At 43.2% G+C, this 9,894-nt stretch overlaps 1 long non-coding RNA gene across 1 annotated transcript; it reads right to left on the reverse strand.

Moving 5' to 3' along the window:
* Nucleotides 1-9,082: 9,082 nt before the first annotated feature.
* LOC102488684 (uncharacterized) lies at nt 9,083-9,822 on the reverse strand. The gene is made up of 3 exons (XR_335150.1): nt 9,785-9,822; nt 9,420-9,608; nt 9,083-9,180 (listed from the first exon to the last, which is right to left on the reverse strand). It is a non-coding gene; the product is annotated as an uncharacterized LOC102488684 (long non-coding RNA).
* Between the last annotated feature and the right edge of the window lie 72 nt (nt 9,823-9,894).

Below are 9,894 nucleotides of genomic sequence, written 5' to 3' on the forward strand. Positions count from 1 at the left end.
CTTCTACATCTGAGATTCGATCTTCTGTATGATCTAGTCTGCTTTTAATATTTTCAGGGGAGGTTTTGATTTCCGGGGGGGGGGGAAGGGAGTATTTTCTTGATTTCTCATATTTCTTGTGCCTTTGTAGTGATTTCTAGTCAGCTGATGGGTTAAATGACTTTTCCTAATTTCTAGAAGTTCAATCTGAGCATTCAGGGGCATGCAGGAGATCTGCAATCTTTTTGCCGTCCATTTTTTATCCCTTTGTGCAGCAGATTCAATGGGTATTGAGGAATATGTTTATCCTACTGGATGTTTGACTACGATTCCCTTAGATCTGTCTAGATACTTAGTGCATGGACACTGAGCAGCAAAGTGATGAGGTAAAAGAAAAAGGATTAAAAAAACAGAGAAAGAGAAAAAAGAGAGAGAAAAAGAAGAAAAAAATGAAAAATTATTTCTTTTATAAAAAAGCAAAAAATGAAAATTTAGAAAAAAAATTATCAAAAATTGAGAAGACAGAGTATAGCAGAGAGAAAGACAAGAGTTCATAATTCTTTCTCTGAAATCACTCACACCATGAGGACAGGCTGACTGCAGGTAGAGCTATGACTTACATTTCCTTTCATCTTTTTCCCCTCCCAAAGGTTCCTGAGTTTCCGGTTGCAGCAACTTCAAAAGCTGATTGTACGGATTCCATTTTCTTTCATGATAATGGAATCAATAGACTCTCCTTGTGGCAAGAGCCCCAGAAGACACTTCTTTTACACTTGTTTCAAGGGTTCAATTTTCTGTAACAATATAGGCTGTTGATTCTTTACGCTCCTAGGTATATCCACAAACACCTCAAGAGCGCGGCGCGATCCAAAACTGCACATTTATAATAGGCTTCTTGCAATCCAGAAGTACAGGGGAGCTACCAAGGAAATTAACTCTGACTACTGAACACACTCCTTGATAAGCCTACAATGACACCTGGGCAGGAATAAACTTAAGATGAACGATTCATCTTTAATGCAGAGCATGGGGCTGAAACTGTAGTGCTCACCAAAGCCCAGGGTCTGCTATTCTTTCAGGGAACAGTGCTTAGGCATCGTTTTCCAGACTCCTTGGAGGTAGTGGGGCCATGGGACCACATTCTGTCTGTTGGGATGTGGGGGACATGAAGAGCACTACGTCTATACTGGGCATCCTAAATCTTTATTCTCTATTTCAGTTCAGTAGGAATTTCCGAGGCCACTTGTTGAAGATGATGGTGCTGCCAGGTGGAAGGAGTCAGTGTCCCTGGAAAACTCAATGAAGCCAATCTGAGGACCAAATCATGTCGAACAGTGACACGACCAAGAAATGAACCTTCATTGTATTAACCTACTGAGGGGTAAGGGTTGCACATTCCATCAATTTACATACCCTGATTAACACAGTTTCTTGTTCTATCCCCCACTCTGGCAAAATATTTTAGGTTGCTGTGACAGCTTGTTGACAGTGTCTTCAGAGGGATTATGGAACAAGAAGCTTCATTTCACTAGAAAAGCTTTAGGGCAGCTTGAAAGTCTTTGTTGAATTCACTCCTTTTCTGTCTCTTCTAGCTGCCCCAGTTGCCTCCATTGTTTCTTCATGTTCTTTCTAGATTTGTTACTCTTTTATTTTTATGCATTTGATGTCACATGTGTTCACAGTTGATGAAAAAATTTTTAAAATAATTATTTAGTTTTATTTATTATTCTTTTTAAAAATTTGCTATAGGGTACATGCACTCACCAGAGGGAGACTCAGAGAGAGAGAAAAAAAAAACAAGCCACCAGGTCCGGGACACAAATTGTGGCTGACCATGTGGGAGTTCAGCACCTTAACCACCATGCCACCATTTGGCCCTGAGGAATTTTTAAAAAATGTTTCAAAGAGAAACTACTTTGCATGATAAAACAAAGGTTTTAGCATAAAACAAACAAACAAAAGCCTTACACACAGGTCACCTTCTGTTCATAACCTCCTGCTTTACAAATAAAATGACAGTCCTGGTTTGATTCCTGGTCCAATCACTGATTTTTGTGAGTTTAGGTAAATTATTTCAACCTACTGCTCCTTGGTGTATAATCATAGCATGAGATTTTGCAAAGTGACGTGAGAAACACTGCTGACTCATTTTTGCCTCCCTCCTCTATCTCAAGCTTTTAAACAGTCTCTCCAACCAAAAGGAGCTCCTTTTCCCTATTAAGACGATGACTTTCAGTTTCCTTAAAACCCAACAAATATGATTGAAAGTATATACAAAAAACAAATAATAAATAATGTGAAAACAAAACAAAACAAAAACAAAAAACAAAACAAACAAAAAACCACATGAAGGCTTGATGCAGAAAAAGACAGTATAGGGCCAATTGGTACCATGATAGTTAAGGCAGCTGGATCCCACATGGCCAAGTGAGTAGTTCAAGGCCTGGATCCTGCAGCTTAGAAAAGATCCTTGGGCATGTATGTTTGTGTGTCCAAAATCCTGAAAGGAGAATGGAAGAGAAGGGATTTCCATCTGATCGTTCCCCATGGGTTTGTTTTCTCACTTTCTCTCTCTCTCTCACTCTGTCTCTCTCCAGTGAGCATATACATCCTATTGCAAAATTTTTTTCTTTTTTTTTTTTTGAGAGGTTTTCGCTATAGGGCACGTGTGCTTGCCAAACAGACAGAGAGAGACAGACAGAAATCCCCCCCGCCCCCAGGGGTATGGCCACACCACAATCCCTTCTCCTCCATTCTCCTCTCAGGATCTTGGGCATGCACACACACGCGCCCAGCATGAGTTTTAAGTCACCGGGTCTGGGACGCGAACCACTGTCGACTACATGGGAGTCCAGCGACATAGCCATTACGCTAACTGCTGGTCACTTGCAAAATTTTTTTAAAAAGAAAAGAAAGGGGGTCAGCAGGTGGCATGGTGGTTAAGGCGCTGGACTCCCACATGGCCCAATGTGGTTGAGTCCCAGACCTTGAAACACACTGGGTGTGTCTGCGTGCCTGCCCAAAATCCAAAGAGGAGCATGTAGGAGAAGGGACTGCCATCCCCTTTGGGGGGATGGGGAAAATGATGTCTCACTTTCTGTCTCTCTCTCTGTCTCCCACAAGCCCATGCACCCTCACCCTACAGAAAAAAAAATCTCTAAAAAAGAAAGTAAAGAAGGAAGAAAGAAAATATGTATATAAATTTTACATACTTTCAGCCTGCTTTATAAAAAGCAGTTTGGTTCTTTGTGCTATCGTAGGAACTCTTTTTTTTTTTTCCTTCTTTTTCTCTTCCATTCTGATATTTTCTCATTTCTATTTACTGTTCAGGCTTCATATCAACCACTATTTGGTTCATGTTGTTTTTGTATCTTGTAGGAAAAGTGAAAATTCACCTTGAAAGGTATGATGTGAGTCTTTTTGTGTCAAGGAAGAGATCTGAAAGAAAAAAAGAGTAACTAAACTCAACAGAAAATAGAGTTCATGGCCTCTGAAAATTAGAGTAGCAGCTTTAATGACACACATTTTTAAAATGTAAAACAACATTTTTGTTTAAAGTTTTTGCTATAGGGTTCGTGCGCCTGCCAGAGACAGAGAGACAGAAAGAGAGAGAAAGTGAGAAATCAGCCCCCATTTTCCTCCTGAGATTTTGGGGATACACACACACACACACACACAAACACACACACACACACACACACCTGGCATGATCTTTAGCTGCCAGGTCTGGGACTCTAACTGTGATTGGCCATGTGGGAGTCCAGTGCTTTAATCTCTATGCCACCTGCTGGCCCCAACATCATCCTTTTTTTTTCTTTTTTAATCTTGGAATTTCGCCACCCTAACATCAAAACTTTGAAAACTGTTCTCTTTCAGGAGTTGTTCATTTGTCCATTTTTTGTACATAATTATAATCTCAGTGCATAGAATTTAGTATTGTGGTATACACTCGTTAAAGAAACCTTAGCTCTTTTTAATATTTCTTAGAAGAGTTGCTTGGTATTTTGGAGAAACATTTTTACATCAGACCTGTATGCCTATAAGTTCCATATTGTTTCTGGCTGAAGAATATAAACATTAGTGAGTTTTGTAAAGAGCTAGGCTTCTCCTCTACCTCTGGGCAAAGAACAATGAGTATAGTAGGACTTACAGTGGGTACAGTTGCATATTTTATAACTTCCAAGCAACAATTTTGGGGAAAAGTGCCGATGTATTAAGAATCACTGGAGAATGGTCAAGATGTAGGTGTGCTTATTCTGAAGTGTTCTGACTTGTTAACACTCACACACCTCCAAGCCTCACCACTGAACATATCACAGAGGGTGTGTAAGGATCATAGAATGCTACTCATGCAAGGGACCTTTCAAAGCATGTCAGCCAGCACCCTTGTGATGGAGATCAGAAATATGAAGCCAAGAGAGAATGCAGATTTCACTGCTGCAGGGACAGAGCTGGGCTGTGAGAGCAGGCCTGCGATTCCCAGTTCAATGCTCTTTCCAAATCTGAGAGGGAGGAGTAAGAGATGGATAGGATTAGGAAAGAAAAAAGGCAGCAGAAAACAGAAGGCAAAGCTAGAACAAATGGACCAGGGCACAAGGAGAAGGAAAGAAAGTGGATTATGAGGTTTTCAAACCTTTGCCAACTTTACAAGTAAACTTGACATTTGAGAATGTAAGGTCCCCAGGGTAACCTGGACCTCTGAAATCAATGCCTCAAGTTAAATAAAGGCACAGCTAAGCATTCGCTTTTCTTGCTTGCTTAGAAAGGAAGTTTCTAGAAAGAAAAGACAATGTGGCAGACGGCTAGTCTCTTAGGAGTTACGAGGATTCAGATTCTACTTTCCTAGTGTTTAATGTCAGTGGATATAGTGCATGCCTTTCATCTGTGTTCTTGGGGATTTTTCTCCCAGGTTGAGAATAAGTGGCAGATAAATACCCATACCTGCGATTCCCAGTTCAATGCTCTTTCCAAATCTGAGAGGGAGGAGTAAGAGATGGATAGGATTAGGAAAGAAAAAAGGCAGCAGAAAACAGAAGGCAAAGCTAGAACAAATGGACCAGGGCACAAGGAGAAGGAAAGAAAGTGGATTATGAGGTTTTCAAACCTTTGCCAACTTTACAAGTAAACTTGACATTTGAGAATGTAAGGTCCCCAGGGTAACCTGGACCTCTGAAATCAATGCCTCAAGTTAAATAAAGGCACAGCTAAGCATTCGCTTTTCTTGCTTGCTTAGAAAGGAAGTTTCTAGAAAGAAAAGACAATGTGGCAGACGGCTAGTCTCTTAGGAGTTACGAGGATTCAGATTCTACTTTCCTAGTGTTTAATGTCAGTGGATATAGTGCATGCCTTTCATCTGTGTTCTTGGGGATTTTTCTCCCAGGTTGAGAATAAGTGGCAGATAAATACCCATAGCTGATCAGTGTTCCTCAAATTCCTTCTGGTAGCTCCCTTTTGACTATTTATTGGACTTCAGTTGCCCTTGAGACATCACTAAAGCAAATACTATGCGTTAGCAAATTAGAGAAACTCAACCTCCCTCATTTCATAGGAAGGCCTAGAAAGAATTTGTAACCAGCCCAAAGTCCCATAGTTAAGAAGTATGTATCAGTTACCTAACGTGGTATAACAAACCACCTGAATACTTAGTGGATAACATGGTCTCCCACAAATGGATGCTTTTATGTCCTTCTATTCCTGAGCATTCATAGTGCTTCAAAATCAGAAGATTGAGTCTGTTTCTTCTCCTTTTGAATCTGGTTGGTTTTGTGACTTAATTCGATCAGTAGAATAAAGTGAAAATAGCATTCTAAAACTTCTAAGCTCGGTTCTGGGAGGACTGGCAGTTGGTAGTTCCTCTCTTTTGGAAGCCAGGTGCCATATATGTCTGACTTCCTTGCTAGGAGGACCATATGCTGTAAGAAAGCTGGCATTGTGGAAGGGGAAACAGAGGAGCCTATTGTAAGTGAAGCCTTGGACTTTCTAGCTCAGCTAGCTGCGAGAGGCCAGCAGATTGCAGTCAAGTAAATAACTTTAGCCAAGGCTCAGCTGAGCTCAGTTAACTCATAGTCGTGAGAAATAGTAAATATTTGTGTTCTAGCTACTGTGGTGTTATATGGCTCTGGACAAACTGAAGCAGTGGCTTAAACCAGCAACCATATATTGGGTCATTGGAAAAGCCATGATATATTTCTCTGTTTCTATGCAGAGCTAGAACAAATGGACCAGGGCACAAGGAGAGGGAAAGGAAGTGGATGTGAGGTTTTCAAACCACTGCCAACTTTTCAAGTAAACTTGACATTTGAGAATGTAAGGTCATGACTTTTCCACCAACGCACTAGTATGTCTCATGAATCTGGGTCAGGTGGACGGATCTGATGATCTGGACCAAGCCTGGCATATCTCAGTAGGACTGGCTTGTGCCTCTGCAGTCAACTAAAAGCTGGGTGGTCAACTGTGATGACTCGGCTTTGCCTCAGAGGGTCTTTTATCCTCAAGCAGGCATGTTCCCTTGGTAATGGCAGAATTCCATGCATCGAAGTACAAATGCATATTTTTCAAACCTTCATTTGCACAAAGTCTGAAGTTGCTCCATTGGCCAAAATGATTGATATCGTTGAGCTCAAACCAAGAGGGGGCTCCAAAGTTAGAGAGATAGAATCTAGATTAAGGGGAGTCATTAATTGGGGTTGCTAATGCTATCAAATCTACTATAAGGAATTCATGTGTACTCCTTAAGGGGAGTGTTAAATGATAGCATTATTAAGACTTGGCACTGGGGCCAGCAGGTGGGGTGGTGGTTAAGGCACTGAACTCCCACATAGCCAACTGTGGTTCAAGTCCTGAACCTGGTGGCTTGCTTTCTCACTTTCTTTCTCTCTCTCTAGTGAGTACATGTGCCCTGTAGCAAATTTAAAAATATTAATATTACCTAAAATTAAATAATTCTTTGTTTTTGAGAGAGAGAGAGAGATTTTTGCTATAGGGTGGATGTGCTCACCACAGAAAGGCAAAAAGTAAGAAATTATACCCCAGGGGGAATGGTCACACTGCAGTCCCTTTTCCTCCATTCTCCTCTTGGGATTTTGGGCACACATGTACATGCGCCCAGCATGAGTTTTAAGCCACCGGGTCCAGGACACAAACCATGGACCACCATGTGGGAGTCCAATGACAACCATTATGCCATCTGTTGGTCCCAAAATCAAATAATTCTTTTTTTTTTTTTTTTTTTGGAGAGGTTTTTGCTATAGGGCGTGTGCACTCGCCAGACAGAGAGAGACATAGAGACAGAAAGCGAGAAATCACCCCCCGGGGGGATGGTCATGCCGCAATCCCTTCTCCTCCATTCTCCTCCTGGGATCTTGGGCACGCACGCACACACGCCCGGCGTGAGTTTTAAGCCACCGGGTCCAGGATGCGAACCGTGGTCGACTATGCGGGAGTCCAGCAACATAGTCATTACGCTAACTGCTGGTTCCCCAAAATCAAATAATTCTTAAATATTAAAAGATTTGGAACAGTTGGAATCAACTGGAGAGATTACATTTAAATTAAGTAAAATACTCAGATGAGCATTTTCCAATTTTTAAATAGGCTTCCAGATTTATTGGCCATCTCACTACTGCTAGTGATACTGATGCTATTTCCAATAGAAGGAGGCTTGCCCAAATTCCTGTACATAGACTGAGTGATAAAAATCAGAAAGCTATATAAGGTCTTCTACAATGTGGTCTCTGGTTTCATTAATTAATTCATAATAGTGATGCAATCTTAACTCTTGGTAGAGTTCTTAGAATCATGTTTAATAGAGTTAACTTTTTTTTTTTTGAGAGGTTTTTGCTATAGGGCATGCACGCTCGCCAGAAAGACAGAGAGACAGAAAGCGAAAAATCACCCCCCCCCCCAGGGGGGTTGGCCACACCGCAATCCCTTCTCCTCCATTCTCTCAAAATCTTGGGCATGCACATACATGCGCCTGGCATGAGTTTAAGCCACTGGGTCCAGGACATGAACCGTGGTTGACTACAAGGGAGTTCAGCAACAAAGCCATTATGCCAACAGCTGGTCCCAATAGAGTTAACTCTAAATAGCCAGTGGGCAGTTTGTCTTGTGACAGTTCTCTGGAAACCAAAGGTTGTTTGCGTCCGGGTGCTACTGAAGGGCGCCAATACCAAGTAGGGCTGTGTGTACACATGCATTTGGGCCTTTGTTTGTAATGTGTGTGATCACTTCTGGTCCACTGGGGTTTCCTTTAAGTTTGGTTTGACACTCATTACCAAGAACTAACTTTGTGTTTTCACTTACTACCACCTCTCTAGGAAGCCAATTTGTTTTCCACTCCTTGGATTTCAGCGCTGGTCTGAGGAGCAGGGAAGGGGAAACTGCGATGACTGTCCCCAGAGCCAGGCTAGTCTGTGATTTACCATGGTGTCATGCTGCCCCCTATGCAGTGATCCACACCAGCAGATGCACAGGGCTTTGATTTCTCCTCTGTCCTCCCCTCACCTATCAACCTCAGCTTGAACTTTTTTAACCCAGTGTTCCTGTTCCTTACTGTTCAGGAATTGGGGGTCAAGAAGAGTGTGATCTAGTCTTTAGGTCACTTCATGTCTGTAAGTCTTAGTTTTCTAAGACTAGAAAGCTGGACTAGGTATATGTTCCTGCTCTCAGCTTTGAAGAGTCTAGGATTCCAGGATAAAACAGACACAGGACACAGGGTCCTCAAAACATTGTTGCCCTAAATTTCCCAGTAATGGTTGGAAACGTTGAGAAAGAGTAGGCTGAGAAAACAGCTGAATAATAGGTATTTGTCATTGCTACACCAATAACGCGGAGCTAAAGAATAGCAGGTATCTGTTTTGCCAAGGGATTTTTGCGCTCCATTCCAGGATGATATAAAACCATAATGAACTCACTCAAGGTGGGGAGTGGAAGAGTCAGAGATCTTAAAACCAAAAGGTGTTCATTTGCAGGCAGCTAACGGAGAATCCGTCTAACAAATTCCTTTTGGCTCAGCAAGGCAGGAATATTTGAGGCTAATAAGCATGAAATGTTATTCTTCTCCAAACAGAACACAGCCCACATTTTCCATCAGTGTTGGGTTTTTGTTTTTATTTTTGTTTTGTTAAAGAAGGGTGAGATGAGGCTGAGAAATACGACTTGCTTCGATTCAGCTGGGAGGTATCCACTACCGGTCGGTTCCTATTAAGTGAATTCAGCCTCAGGGTCCATGGCAGCATTTTGCCAAAGGAGTGCTTTCGACCTGGCCCCTACCCTCTTCGCAGCTAAACGGACATTAGGTGAGACTGCAAGTGCCCGGGGCCAGCTGAGCGCTATCAGTAGATTTGGCCCCCAGCCTATCCCAGCGCGTTGGTGCCAGACACCCTCTAGTACTGGTTCTCCTGGGACACCGCCCCCCACCCCTCGCCCAGCCAACGCACCTGTACCTGTGCGGTAGGTCTTACTTCCTGGGCGCACCTGCTGTCCTTAGCAAGGAAGTAACCGACTCCTTGGACTCCTGGCCTGTCCTTTCCAGGTGGAGGGGGCGCCTGTGCTTAACTGCGGGCTTCGCTGCCAGCAGGCTACCAGGTATAGCCGAGTTCAGTGGCCTGGAAACAGGGACACCCACCCTATCCCATACACGGACCTATGTAGCCGGGCTTCCAGGCTTTGAGAACCACCGCTTAGCCCTTGTCTAGTCCCGGAGCCCTGCGTGAACCGACCAATTCTAGGGGCCTGGCCTATCCCGGCCCTCCGTCCTGGGCACGCGACGGCGGGACAGGGCGACTTGTCCCCACGCACTGACCAGGACGCCTAGTTCGACTGCGGCGGAGGATCCCACTGCTGCTACCGGTACTGCAAACCGGTCTGGCTTCCCTGCAGGGCGTGCGGGGATGGAGCCAGGGGGGGGAGAGA

The sequence above is a fragment of the Tupaia chinensis genome, unplaced genomic scaffold, assembly GCF_000334495.1.
Source record: "Tupaia chinensis unplaced genomic scaffold, TupChi_1.0 Scaffold000354_1, whole genome shotgun sequence".
Lineage (NCBI taxonomy): Eukaryota > Metazoa > Chordata > Mammalia > Scandentia > Tupaiidae > Tupaia > Tupaia belangeri.